The following is a 14,945-nucleotide window of genomic DNA, read 5'->3' as shown; positions in this document are numbered from 1 at the left end:
ATTTTCATAAATATACTGACACTGTATTACTAAATGTACATTTTAAAGGACACGAATGTTAAGCGAAGCAGGGCTGTATGAAACAAAGGAACAACATCCAACTATGCTGGAGAGCCACAGTCCAGTCATTTTGAATAATGTGTCCGGGTTTCAGGTGGTCTGAAACCCGGACACATGATTTGAAACCTGGAGGTGGCAACCCTACTGGAACAGAATGAACAACCGGGTGGGACACTGGGACAGCGCCTCCAAAACGGGACAATCCCAGTAAAAGTGGGACTTCTGGTAAGCCTATTTAAAGGGGAATGTTCCAAGAAAATAAACTTCTCTAAAACATCAGAGCAGTCTATTTCCTTCTAAACTGCTTTGCAAAAAAAGTGTATTATAAATAAAGTGAACAAACAAGTCTGTAGTAAGTAATAAAATAAGGCTATAATTCTAACTTGCCCAGGTCGGTCCCTAACATCTAGCCTCTGACTGGAAACAACAAAGGTGGCCATGTATGTGGACAGTCCTACTAAATATTAAAGGGATAGCCTAGCCAAAATTATATATATATATATATATATATATATATATATATATATATATATATATATATATATGATGAGAGATATTCATAAAACGTGTGCAAGTATGTATATACATATTTTCAGACTATAAATATGCATTTATATAATAATAGTAAATACTATAGCCTAGTGTAAAGAATTATCAGCTCAATCATAAAACCGCATTGTTTACAGTCTAAATCTTACACGTTTTTTAATAAAAAAATGTCTGTTCCCAATATGTACAATAGAAATAAATGCCTTTCGCTGCGCATTCTGGGATTTGTAGTCTTTTTTTATTTTTAAAGGAAAATCACAACTCCCAGAATGCAAATGGGAGACAGAAAAATCATGGGCGTTACTTAAACTTCCTGAAAATGTGTACTGTTGATGGAAAGATTAACCATTTCCCTTACTGCAAATTTGTTTCCTGTAATGCAATTATACAATTAGCATTTAGCAGAGGTGTTTTCATGACTCTGGAGCCAGTTTACAATGTAATGCAGGGCAGATCTAGTAATGAGAGGCGTTAACACTTGGCTGATACTGTAGAACTAAAACTGAACCAACCAGCTACATGGTGTATTTAGAAGTCTCAGTATACCGCTGTACCCTATTCTCCCGGTGCATCTCACGTAGACAGTAAGTGCACACTCTTCATACAGTCAGTAACAACTCATCCGTAAGCTCCTGCCATTACCAATTTACCAGGTTCAGGGCTGTCCGACGCCACTTGCCCCCGCCCCCTGCATCTTGTGTCTTGAGGATTCCTTGGATGGAGTTCCAAAATATGAAGGAGAGGGTGGAGGTTCCGCTTGAACAGTCAAACGGTCGACAAGCAGAGTTATGGATGTGTGGGCAATAGCTGGCAGCTTCATCATTGCCATCATCCCAATTAGCACCGCTGCTGAGATAGTGTGCAGAAGAGACAGCCTGTGCCAGCGCCAGGAAGGTACCCAGGTATTAAAGGAGGATGATCAAGTGCATCTTTGGTTATTTTTAGAGCTTGTGCTGCAGATAGTCCTATGTGGGTGAGGAGTTGTGGTACTGGTTTTCTTCATTGTATAAACAGTACAACTTTTCCATTCATCCAAAGTTTATTATTACTTACAGTATTTATTATAGTTATTAGTAGGCTTACCATAATTTTTGGAGGTGAAACTGGGACCACCTGGTGCAGTGCCAGTGGGGGTGTGGTCAAGGGGGTGTGGCAATTTCCGATCCTTTTAAAGTAGTAGCTTTTATGTGTGTAATGTTTTGTGGATACTCTACCCTTCCTCAGTCAAACAAGTGAATCACACAGTTTAAATAGACCATAACACCACCCCCTAGTGAAAAAGGCACCATTACGTTGTCATGGCAAATAAATCATTATTCTAAATCTAAGATTATAAATAATGCCAAACATCAAGCATAATTATCCCTTTATCAATTTCACAATTTAATATCTGCAGTGTAATATGTGTTTTATGTGTCTAATTAAGGAACAGAGCCAAATACTGATAAGGCATAAATACAACATTGAATGAAAGTAAAAAAGAAACACGTACCTGCTAAAGCTGTTTAAGAGGCTACTCTATACGATAATGCAGGAAGATTATAGCCAAAATGCTATTCTGCATGAAGTAAAGCAAGATCCAGGCCAAAAATCCTGTCTGTCTGTACTTCCTATTCATACCCATATGATTCCCCTAAAGGTGTATTACCGGCAATGTCACCAGGGGTCGGGGGGGGGGTTAAATTCTTAGAAAAATAAACCAAGTAGTACTACAAAATTAAAAAAAACCTATGCTGCTCACTCAGCCTGTATTATTAAATGTAAACTTTGAAGGACACAAACGTTAAGCTAAGCAGGGCTGTATGTAACAAAGTACCAGGCAGCATCCAGCTATGCTGGAGAGCCACAATCCAGTCATTTTGAATAATGTGTCTGGGTTTCAGGAGGGCTAAAACCCGGACACATGATTTGAAACCTGGAGGTGGCAACCCTACTGGGACAGAATGAACAACTGGGTGGGACACTGGGACAGCGCCTCCAAACCGGGACAATCCCAGTAAAAGTGGGACTTCTGGTAAGCCTAGTTATTAGAATCCACCATTGCATCCTCCAAATCTGCTGACTTCCAGCATGGTTTGAAGATACAATACTTTTCCAAATATTTGTTAATCTTTTCGATATGAAGTATATTGCAGCCCTCTTTGAAAGGCAAGGACTGGCATTTATTGGCTCTGTACCACATCTACTGAGAACCTACCATATGAATCCCCACTGACCTTGTTGAAAATGAATACGCACATATCCTACACTAGTGGGAGCTAGCTGCTGATTGGTGCCTGCATACATTTGTCTCTTTTGATTGGCTAACTAAATGTGCTCAGTTTCCTGTCGCTTTAAAAGCCCTTGTGAATGAGGAATGTAGTGCTACATGTCAACACTGGAAAATATTCCTTTGTATGCACTAATAATACAAATCATCTGATAACATCAGACGCATTTATCTATAGTATGCACTAATATACATATCTGATAACATCACTTGTATTTTACAATATGTTTTATAATGTATTACTCTCTGTCCTAGAGTAAACCCATCTGTTTAATGTAAAATAATAAACAGCAAACTTAATGAGACTTAAAGATCAAAATTAAACTTTCATGATACAAATAGAGCATGCATTTTCAAGAGACTTTTTAGTTTACTTGTTATTACCATTTTTTTTGTTCTTTTGGTATCTTTGGTTTCATGGAATACTTAGGTATGCTTAGGAGCGTCAGGCTACATACATTCCTCTTGTCACCTACTCTGGAGTTGACTTTAATCATATATTAACCCCTGTATCCTTTATTGAGAATGAACCTAGGTTGGCTTAGGAATGTGCACATGTATTGACAGCAGTGTTTGCAACAATGTATAAAATTGCTACCAATTTTTTTTACAGACTTTGCTGCGATAAAATGCTTATAGGGATATGAAACCCAACAGTTTTCTATTGCGATTCAGACAGAGCATACTATTATCAAATTTGCTTAGTTCCCATTTTATTCTTTGTTAAAGAGATACCATCTAGTGCTTTTGTGAATGGATAACATTCTTGCAAAACTGCTACCATATGGTGCTCTGTGTATGGTCTTGAGATTATGTCCTTGCTTTTCAACAAAAAATACCAAGAAAACAAAGAAAATCTGATAATAGAAGTAAATTAGAAAGTAGTTTTTTTCCATGCTATGTCTGAACCATGAAAATGTAAGTTTGACTTTACTGTCACTTTAATGTTATTTGTGCTATTAGTGAATCCCTTGAACATACAATACTAGGCAGTTAGACCCATAGTGTAATGCATATTGGATTACTATTTATATCACTTCATTATACTCTACAGTAAGTTTTATCTAATTGAATTGTTTCTTTATTGCTTTATTAACTGTTTCTTGTCACTAATGTAATCAAGCAGGCCAAAAATCACTAGTTGCAATACAGCAAAATGCCTATTGCCATATTGGTCACACAGATAATATTTTTTTATTAGATTATAATACCTTTTAATGGACCAACAATGCAATACAGATTTCATCCATTCACTTATGACTGAGGCTATTAGCCTGCCAGGAGGATTTGTTAGGGTTATGTGTATTTGTGGTACTACTGTGAATGGACATGAAGTTGCCAAATGTAGTTGATTATAAAACAGATAATGAAGGAGACATGAAACCCCAAAAATGATCTCATGATTCAGATAGAGCATACACTTTTAATCAGCTTTCAGATTTGCTTAAAGGGACACTGAACCCACATTTTTTCTTTCATGATTCAGATAGAGCAGGCAATTTTAAGCAACTTTCTAATTTACTCCTATTAGCAATTTTTCTTTGTTCTCTTGCTATGTTTATTTGAAAAAGAAAGTCTAGAACCCTGGACAGCACTTGTTTATTGGTGGATGGATTTATCCACCAGTCAGCAAGAACAATCTAGGTTGTTCACCAAAAATGGGCCGGCATCTAAACTTACATTCTTGCTTTTCAAATAAAGACACCAAGAGAATGAAGAACATTTGCTAATAGGAATAAATTAGAAAGTTGCTTAAAATTGCATGCTCTTTCTGAACAACAAAATAATTTTTTTTGGGTTCAGTGTCCCTTTAACCCCTTAACGACCGAGGACGTGCAGGGTACGTCCTCAAAAAAAAGGCAGTTAACGCCTGAGGACGTACCCTGCACGTCCTCGGTGTGGAAAGCAGCTGGAAGCGATCCTGTTTGCTTCCAGCTGCTTTCCGGTTATTGCAGTGATGCCTCGATATGAAAAAAACTTTCATGATTCAAATATGGCATGTCATTTTAAACAACTTTCCAATTTTACTTTTAGCACTAATTTTGCTTTGTTCTCTTGGTATTCTTAGTTGAATGCTAAACCTAGGAGGTTCATACGCTAATTTCTTAGACCTTGAAGGCCGCCTCTAAATGCATGACAGTTTTTCACCACTAGAGGGTGTTTAGTTTGTGTTTCATATAAATAACATTGAGCTCATGCGCATGAATTTACAGAGGAGTGAGTACTGATTGGCTAAAATGCAAATCTGTCATAAAAACTGAAATAAGGGGTCAGTCTGCAGAGGCTTAGATACAAGGTAATTACAGAGGTAAAACGTGTATTATTATAACTCTGTTGGTTATGCAAAACTGGGGAATGGGTAATTAAGGGATTATCTATCATCTAAATTCTGGTGCCGACTGTCCCTTTAATGTTTTTGGTATCCTTTGTTAAAGGAGCAGCAATGCACTACTGAGAACTCCCAGTAGTGCGTTGCTGCCATGAGCCTAACTAGGTATGATTTTCAGGAAACCATAATAAGAGAACAAGGCAGATTAGAGTATAGAAGTGAATTGGAAAATGGTTTAAAATGTCATGCTCTATCTGAATTATGAAAGTTTGTTTCACTTTCCTGTCCCTTTAATGTGATTTGTGTTGATCAAAAAATAATATTTATTAATAAAGGGACATGAAACTTTCAAGATTCTGATAGAGCATGCAATTTTATACAACTTTTCAGCTTACTTCTATTTTAAAAATTTGTTTTGTTCTTTTGGTATCCTTAGTTGAAAAGCATATTTTGGTATGTTCAGGAGCAGCAATAACTACTGAGAGCTAGCTGGTGGCTGCACATATATGCCTCTTGTTATTGACTCATCTGATGTGATTAGCTAGCTCCCAGTAGTGCATTGCAGCTCCTTCAACAACATATAAAAATTAATGTAATAAAATGTTATAATATGGAATATTCCTTTACTTTTCAATCTTGTTAATTTTGAAACTTAACCCATCCTCCGAAAACAAAGGGTACAGGATAACACAGCTTAATTTTAATACAACCAATCATTGCGCGATAATCAATGAGCAATTTGCATAGTTTCTTTATGCAGGTTCGCTCTTTATCACATGAGCATTCCTTCTTTTCTTCGCGTATGAACATTTTTTAACTCTTTATTACATTATTATACAATCTACAAACACTAAGCACAGTTTTGTTACCCTAAAAGCCTCTAGCTTTTGTCACATAATTAATTATGTACTACAGTAAGGGTGCACCGATATATTGGTAACCGAAACATATCGGCCGAAAATGGGGTTATCGGCGGTTTTGCCGATAGGAAAAAAACTGCAGAAAATGAACGAAAATACTGTATTGTATTAAAGTTTTTGTGGTTAAATTATTTGTCACTCAGTTTACGTCTTTACAACACTTATTTAGCATAGACTTTTTTAAAAAAAAATTTGTCCGAGGGTCATCACGGAACTTGTAGTTCATAATCACCGAAATGAAGAAGCCGACATCGTAAGCTTAGCGCAGCCACAGAACTACACTTCCTGACATTGTCTGTTGTAAACCTTGCTAGTTTGTGACCCCCGGTGGATTCCGTAGCTTGTTTTATGGACAAGGGCAGAAGAAGCTACCGGAGCAATATGAGTTCAGCGGAGCATTATAAGCACAGGTGCAAGAGGCCGGCTGGGCATCCAGAGCAGGTGATACAGGGTCAGGCGCAGGGAAATTGGGGAGGTCACGAGCCTTCTAGGATTCCCTTTCCCATTAAGGCCTAAAACTGAGTTTAGGCCATTGAGAAGGAACACATTGTGTTTAACTGTAAATCTTATTATGGGGATGCCTTAGGCTGTGAGCTATATTGTAGTATTTGTTACCTCAGGGGCAAGATGGAGACAGGCTGTGAGCAATGTTGTAGTATTTGTTACCTCAGGGGCAAGATGGAGACAGGCTGTGAGCAATATTGTAGTATTTGTTACCTCAGGGGCAAGATGGAGACAGGCTGTGAGCAATATTGTAGTATTTGTTACCTCAGGGCAAGATGGAGACAGGCTGTGAGCAATATTGTAGTATTTGTTACCTCAGGGGTAAGATGGAGACAGACTGTGAGCAATGTTCTAGTATTTGTTATCCCGGGGGCAAGATGGAGACAGGCTGTGAGCAATGTTGTAGTATTTGTTACCCCGGGGGCAAGATGGAGACAGGCTGTGAGCAATGTTGTAGTATTTGTTACCCCGGGGGCAAGATGGAGACAGGCTGTGAGCAATGTTGTAGTATTTGTTACCCCGGGGGCAAGATGGAGAGAGGCTGTGAGCAATGTTGTAGTATTTGTTACCCCGGGGGCAAGATGGAGACAGGCTGTGAGCAATGTTGGAGTATTTGTTACCCCGGGGGCAAGATGGAGACAGGCTGTGAGCAATGTTGTAGTATTTGTTACCCCGGGGGCAAAATGGAGACAGACTGTGAGCAATAGTATATACATTCTAATGTAAAAAGGGACATTATAGTACAACGATTAGAACATGTAATTGTTGTACTATAATGTATAATTAATTTAAAATCATGACATTAAAAAGTCTAATATAATACAATTCTACTCCCTAAATTTTCAGTTTCGGTTCAGAATTTTAATTTCGGTGCACCACTACTTTACAGTGTTTATGTATATTTGCACTGTTTACTGGATATGGATAAAAATAAATAATTATAATTTGTATACACAGTCTTATTGGTTTATAAAAATGTTCAACCAACAATTTTGCTGCCGCACAATAGTTTTGCGCCTTCTTCTCTCACTTAGGGCCTGATATTCAAAACCTTGCCGGCATGGAGAGAGATCATACTAATCCTTTGTTTTGTTTTTTAGACTTTGTATTTTAATTTAGGGGTGAGATAAACCTCTTTTAAACTAATGTTTGTGTTTCTAACATTTGTTTAATGACTTCTCCGTACTGACGAGACATCTTAGATCACCTGAGTGGCGAGCTTTTAAATATCAGGCCCTTAGTATGACAGACTGTTAGGAGGGAAAGTGTGGAAAACAGCACCAAGAGATATGTGGCTTGTGGGGCACGGAACCCAGGATCTGCCTTATCCTGCAAACACTCCAAGCAATGAAATAATTTGTTCCAGCCACCGATAATTAAAAGACCTTTATTTCTTCATCAACTAGGGTCTTAGACAAACATACAACGTTTCAGGCCTGCTATAGGCCCTTAGTCATGTACATTTTCAGTATTGTTACAATTTAATATGCCATCAGCTTTGACTTTCTTAGATATAATCTTCCTTACAAGGAACATATTTGTGGTTTCCTGTGTCATTTTCTCCTGACAGATTATGATTACCTGACTAATAGTTAGAGTGCAATTACACCAGCCTTGAAAGGAATCAAATTACTGTAACATTTAGGTACAGTACACAAATACCCTATTTATAAGTTTGTTAATTACTTGGGAAGGATCGTGAATCTATTACATGAAGAATAGGAATTGCTCACTTCATTGTTATAAGAAAGGTACATGAATATGTTTGTGTGTTACAGATATGCTTTAACAAAGTTCATTAAAATATGTTTTGTGTTTCTATTGCTCACCAAATGTACAACAATTTAGCGGCTGTATTGTCCAAGTCATTATGTGTCACGTATCTGCTGGAGTGTATGTACCTTTAAACAAACTCTATATAAGGCTACTCCTCCCCCTACCACCTGCCAATTAATTTGGTTGTGTTACTGAACAAACTACCTGCATGCAGTCTCTGCTGACGCTCTGCAAAGATAATTTAATATCAAGCTTCAAGATTATATTCCTGTGTATTATCTTAACGTTTTTCACCCCATTTCAACCATCTGCTCAGTAAGGGGTTACTAACGGACTGTCTGCTATCTGGGGATTATAACCTATTCCAGTGCCTGTACTTCCACCTCACAGGATTCATAAGCCTTCACCTGACCTTAACAACAATTCATCTGTTATCAAAGAAGCTGTGTTTCCTACGAACTGAAAATTGAATACCGGCTAATCTGCTTCCAGCCTCTTATTGCCTTTCGCGGCATCCAGCCGTTCGCTCTCTGTGCACTCATCGTGCACACAGCCTGTCAGTAAATCCAGCGATCTGATTGGTCAGATAGTACACACCTTCCACAGACGCTGCCGCTGCAGCACCAAGCACTTCTCCTCTCTCACAGACGCTGCCGCTACAGCTCCAAGCACCTCTCCTCTCTCACAGACGCTGCCGCTGCAGTCCCAAGCACCACTCGTTCCTGTCAGTTACAACGGACTCTCTTGTGTGTGCACTCTCACTAGTGTCTTGTCCAAGATCTATACCAGCCTTCCCAGTGAGTCTACAGTCTCCCTCTAGGAGTTTAATTAGGCGTCTAGCCCTGAACATTTCATAAGTCTTGAGAGCTAACAGCTAGGGAAGACAAACACATTGCATTGCATTTAACCCCTAAACTGCTGTTTTCCTGCTAAAGTGCAGCCTGACTTTCTCATAACCATCTCCTGTAACAAGATAACAGGAGTCACACTTAATATCTTAAGTATACTTTCATATCTGGTCTGCAGTTGAGATTCACTGTTACAAGTCCTGACATATTAATTGGCCACTATATAATGGATCCAGCAGACCTCCCCAACGTTGTGTATAACCTCACACAACGTGTGGATCAACTCTCACAGGCTTTCAGAGAGCTCCAATTGCAAAATGACAACTTGAGGGCAGCTTTAAGGGATAATACACCAGAACCACAAGTCTGCTTACCGGAAAGATTCTCAGGTGACAGGAAGAATTTCAGACAATTCAGGAATGCCTGTTACCTTTTGTTTCAGATGCGCCCAAGGACCTATCAAACAGAGAGGCTAAAGGTTATGACTGTTATTTCCTTTCTGTCTGGTGAAGCCAGGATTTGGGCCGATAATCTTTTCGAAAATAATGATCCTTCGCTCACTTCTTTGACTGATTTCTTCACACAAATGAGCTTACTTTACGAAGATACACAAAAACAGCTCACGGCGGAAGCCAAGATGCGTTCCCTCAGACAGGGCAGACGTCCAGTGGAGGAATACCTCTCAGAATTCAAACTGTACATCAAAGACTCTGAATGGAGTGAGGTTGCGTTACGGAATCAGTATCGTTTGGGACTATCGGATATCCTCAAGGATGAAATAGCCCGTACTGATCTGCCCAATACTCTGGAAGGTATCATGAACCTCTCCATACAGATAGATCGTAGAATCAGAGAGAGACGTTCCGAAAGACAACAGTCTGAACCTCCGCTAAGAATGACCTCACCTCCCCACGGTACGAAGGATTCCACTGTTCCCATGGAGATGGGCTTCACAAAAGGCCCACTCACACTAGAAGAAAGACATCGCAGACAGCAGAACGACCTATGTATGTATTGCGCTTCCCCTGCTCATCCAGTAAAGAACTGCCCTCTGCTCCAACGTCAGAAAAAAAGTAAGTTGACAGTCACTAGGAATTGTCTAACAAACAAGATGTCTGATGTTGCTTACTGTACTCTCCCCTTATCCTTACAGTGGGACCTCCAGGCCCTTCAGGCGGGAAGCAATCATTGATTCTGGAGCCTATGCAAACTTCATAGACTTATCCCTTGTAAATAAAAATAAAATTCCCTTGTGTGTGAAAGCAGTACCCGTGTCTCTACGTGTTATTGATGGTTCTATGGTGAGCTCTGGTCCTATCACACATCACACCGTTCCTCTTAGGGTCACTATAGGTAAGGGGCACACTGAATTGATATGCTTTGATGTCATTCCTTCCCCTTTATTCCCTATAGTGTTGGGGTTGTCCTGGTTGCAGCAACATCAGCCCTCGATCTGCTGGCAGTCCCTACAAGTGGACTTGAATTCTACTTACTGCGTTGAGACCTGTTACCCTCAACAGAATATACTACATGTATCAAACCCAACGATCCCCACTGAATATCAGGATTTCCAGGATGTTTTTGACAAAAAACAGGCAGAATCTCTGCCCCCACATCGGATATACGACTGTCCTATTGAACTGTTACCTGGATCAAACATCCCCTATGGGCACATATATCCCCTCTCACAACCTGAACTGGATCATTTAAAAGGTTACTTGGATGAAAATTTGAAGAAGGGTTTCATCCGTCCCTCTACATCCCCGGCAGGAGCTGGGATGTTTTTTGTGAAAAACAAAGACAATTCTTTACGCCCCATAATCGACTACCGTGAGTTGAATAGAAGAACCAAAAAGAACAGGTACCCTCTTCCCTTGATCTCCGAACTGGTGGAACGTCTCAGTAAGGCTACTGTTTACATCAAGCTAGATCTCAGAGGGGCGTACAACCTGATTAGGATCAGGGAAGGGGATGAGTGGCTCACCGCTTTCCGCACAAGATACGGTCTTTATGAGTATTTGGTGATGCCATTCGGGCTCTGCAACGCCCCTGCTACGTTCCAATACTTCATCAATGATGTCTTCAGGGATTTATTGGACGTATGTGTTGTTATTTATTTGGATGATATCCTTATCTACTCAAACTCCATAGAAGAACATAAAAAGCATGTCCGTTGGGTTTTGGGCAGACTTAGGACTCACCACTTATATGCCAAGTTGGAGAAGTGTTCATTCCATTCCAATGAAATAACTTTCCTAGGTTATAACATTTCCTCATCAGGTGTTAAGATGGAAGACGATAAGATTGAAGCTATACTCAAGTGGCCTACACCTCGTTGTAAAAAGGATGTGCAACGCTTCCTAGGCTTCGCCAACTTCTATCGAAAGTTTATCAAAAATTTCTCCAAGATCGCAAAACCCCTCAGTACTCTTACTGGTTCCCATAAGCAGTTTATCTGGGAAATAGAGTCGGAGAAGGCCTTTTCTTCTCTCAAACGAAGTTTCACCACCGCTCCCATTCTTCGGTTCCCGGATACAAAACTCCAGTTCATTCTAGAAGTTGACGCTTCGGAGTTCGCTCTCGGGGCAATTCTATCACAGCGTACTTCCCCTACAGAACCCATACATCCTGTAGCTTTCTACTCTAGACTAATGACCCCTGCTGAACACAATTATGCTATAGGGGAGAAGGAACTTCTGGTTATCAAGTCAGCTCTGGAACTTTGGAGGCACCTTTTGGAAGGAACTATCCTTCCTATTCTCATCTACACTGACCATAGGAATTTGGAGTACCTCCAGACTTGTAAAACGCTTTCTGCCCGACAGGCACGATGGAGTCTGTTTTTTACAAGGTTTAATTTTCAGATCACCTACCGGCCTGGTAACAAAAATGGGAAGGCAGATTCACTATCCAGATACTTACCGCATCCAAGCTACTCTACCCAGCACTCAAGTATCCTAAATCCCCATCACTTTCTGGGCTTCTCCAGTCTTGCTTCTTCTACCCTACGTGCTCACCAAAAGGCTGACAACACTCTATCAAAAACCCTACAGCATCCTGATTCAAGAGGTATCAATCATGTGAAGGGCAAAATATATGTTCCCCCTACATTGAGACAGGAAATTCTCCAAGAACACCATGACTCTCCGCTCGCAGGTCACTCAGGCATTCGCAAAACCAGCGAACTCATTTCAAGAAATTTCTGGTGGCCAAAGCTCCAGCGAACTGTGGATTCATTCATCAAATCTTGTCAAATTTGTACAGTATCCAAGTCTGACAGATCCAAACCTTTTGGCGAGCTCCAACCACTGCCGATACCTGAAAGGCCTTGGCACACAGTCGGTTTGGATTTTATTGTGGAGTTACCAGAGTCTAATCATTCCAACACCATCATGGTAGTGGTGGACTTCCTCACAAAGATGGCACACTTTATTCCTCACCACAAACTACCCACAGCTACAGAAACCGCAGCTCTCTTCCTAAAACATGTTGTACGTCTCCATGGCTTGCCTTCGATCATAGTTTCTGACAGGGGCTCACAATTCACTTCCAGATGTTGGAGACACTTGTGCTCTGTTTTAAAAATAGACCACCGGTATAGTACGGCTTTCCATCCTCAAACAAACGGCCAAACGGAGAGAGTGAACCAATGGATAGAGCAGTATATACGTTGTTACTGCTCCCACCAACAAGATGCTTGGGAAAGTAACATACCTATGGCTGAGTTTGCGTACAATAACACCTTCAACTCTTCCATAAAATGCTCACCATTTTACGCAAATTACGGATATCATCCGACATTCCATCTCTACCCGCATCTTAACATCACGTCTCCACATGTGGACGATACCTCCAGAACCTTATCGGACATCGTTGTATTCCTCAAGGATAATATCAAGCTAGCTCAGCAAAACCATAAACGGTTGAGAGCCATACCTTATAGGGGATAAGGTATGGCTCTCAACGAAATACTTAAAATTGAAGACTCCATCAAAGAAATTCTCCCAACTCTACATAGGACCTTACGAGATAACTAGAATAATAAATGAAAATGCCGTCACTTTGTCCCTTCCTCCTGAGATACCTGTGCATCCCACATTCCATGTTTCTCTTTTGAAACCCTATGTTCCTACCAGACAACAGATGTCCGAGCAGCCGATCCCTCCGGTCGTCGTCGATGAAAGTGTATATGAGATCTCAGATATACTCAACTCCAGGATACACCATGGTCAGCTGCAGTATTTAATCCGATGGAAGGGTTACACTGCCGAGGAGGATTCCTGGGAACCTGCTACTAATGTTAATGCCACTCGCCTGATTGCTCGATTCCACAGGGATCATCCTGACGACCCAAATGTTCGTTCTGCAGTGCAGCACCTTTGATGGGGGGATCTGTCACGTATCTGCTGGAGTGTATGTACCTTTAAACAAACTCTATATAAGGCTACTCCTCCCCCTACCACCTGCCAATTAATTTGGTTGTGTTACTGAACAAACTACCTGCATGCAGTCTCTGCTGACGCTCTGCAAAGATAATTTAATATCAAGCTTCAAGATTATATTCCTGTGTATTATCTTAACGTTTTTCACCCCATTTCAACCATCTGCTCAGTAAGGGGTTACTAACGGACTGTCTGCTATCTGGGGATTATAACCTATTCCAGTGCCTGTACTTCCACCTCACAGGATTCATAAGCCTTCACCTGACCTTAACAACAATTCATCTGTTATCAAAGAAGCTGTGTTTCCTACGAACTGAAAATTGAATACCGGCTACTCTGCTTCCAGCCTCTTATTGCCTTTCGCGGCATCCAGCCGTTCGCTCTCTGTGCACTCATCGTGCACACAGCCTGTCAGTAAATCCAGAGATCTGATTGGTCAGATAGTACACACCTTCCACAGACGCTGCCGCTGCAGCACCAAGCACTTCTCCTCTCTCACAGACGCTGCCGCTACAGCTCCAAGCACCTCTCCTCTCTCACAGACGCTGCCGCTGCAGTCCCAAGCACCACTCGTTCCTGTCAGTTACAACGGACTCTCTTGTGTGTGCACTCTCACTAGTGTCTTGTCCAAGACCTATACCAGCCTTCCCAGTGAGTCTACAGTCTCCCTCTAGGAGTTTAATTAGGCGTCTAGCCCTGAACATTTCATAAGTCTTGAGAGCTAACAGCTAGGGAAGACAAACACATCGCATTGCATTTAACCCCTAAACTGCTGTTTTCCTGCTAAAGTGCAGCCTGACTTTCTCATAACCATCTCCTGTAACAAGATAACAGGAGTCACACTTAATATCTTAAGTATACTTTCATATCTGGTCTGCAGTTGAGATTCACTGTTACAAGTCCTGACATTATGTGCTGTAAAGGGACTTCAAACAATTATTGATTCCTTCAACATGACTGAATCTCTACTGCATATTTGCAGTTTAATTTTTAAGCAAATCTTAAACTAACTAGTCCTAAAGCCCGTTAACACGGGCCGTGTTGTGTTATATTTCAAATATAATCTCTCTCAATCTCTCTCTCAATCTCTCTCTCAATCTCTCTCTCAATCTCTCTCTCTCTCTCTCTCTCTCTCTCTCTCTCTTTCTCTCTTTCTCTCTTTCTCTCTTTCTCTCTTTCTCTCTTTCTCTCTTTCTCTCTTTCTCTCTTTCTCTCTTTCTCTCTTTCTCTCTTTCTCTCTTTCTCTCT

At 40.6% G+C, this 14,945-nt stretch overlaps 1 protein-coding gene across 1 annotated transcript in view; it reads left to right on the top strand.

The window, feature by feature from the left end:
* The first annotated feature begins 949 nt into the window (after positions 1-949).
* Positions 950-14,945, top strand: part of KLHL5 (kelch like family member 5) — a 361,638-nt gene continuing 347,642 nt past the window's right edge. Inside the window, exon 1 of the mRNA XM_053704052.1 lies at positions 950-1,511. The gene's annotated coding sequence lies outside the window, so the exon portion shown is untranslated. The remainder of the gene's footprint in view (positions 1,512-14,945) is intronic.

This window comes from Bombina bombina, chromosome 2 (assembly GCF_027579735.1).
Source record: "Bombina bombina isolate aBomBom1 chromosome 2, aBomBom1.pri, whole genome shotgun sequence".
Classification (NCBI taxonomy): Eukaryota; Metazoa; Chordata; class Amphibia; order Anura; family Bombinatoridae; genus Bombina; species Bombina bombina.
Note: the sequence above shows the minus strand (reverse complement) of the source record. Positions and strands in the feature narration are given on the sequence as shown.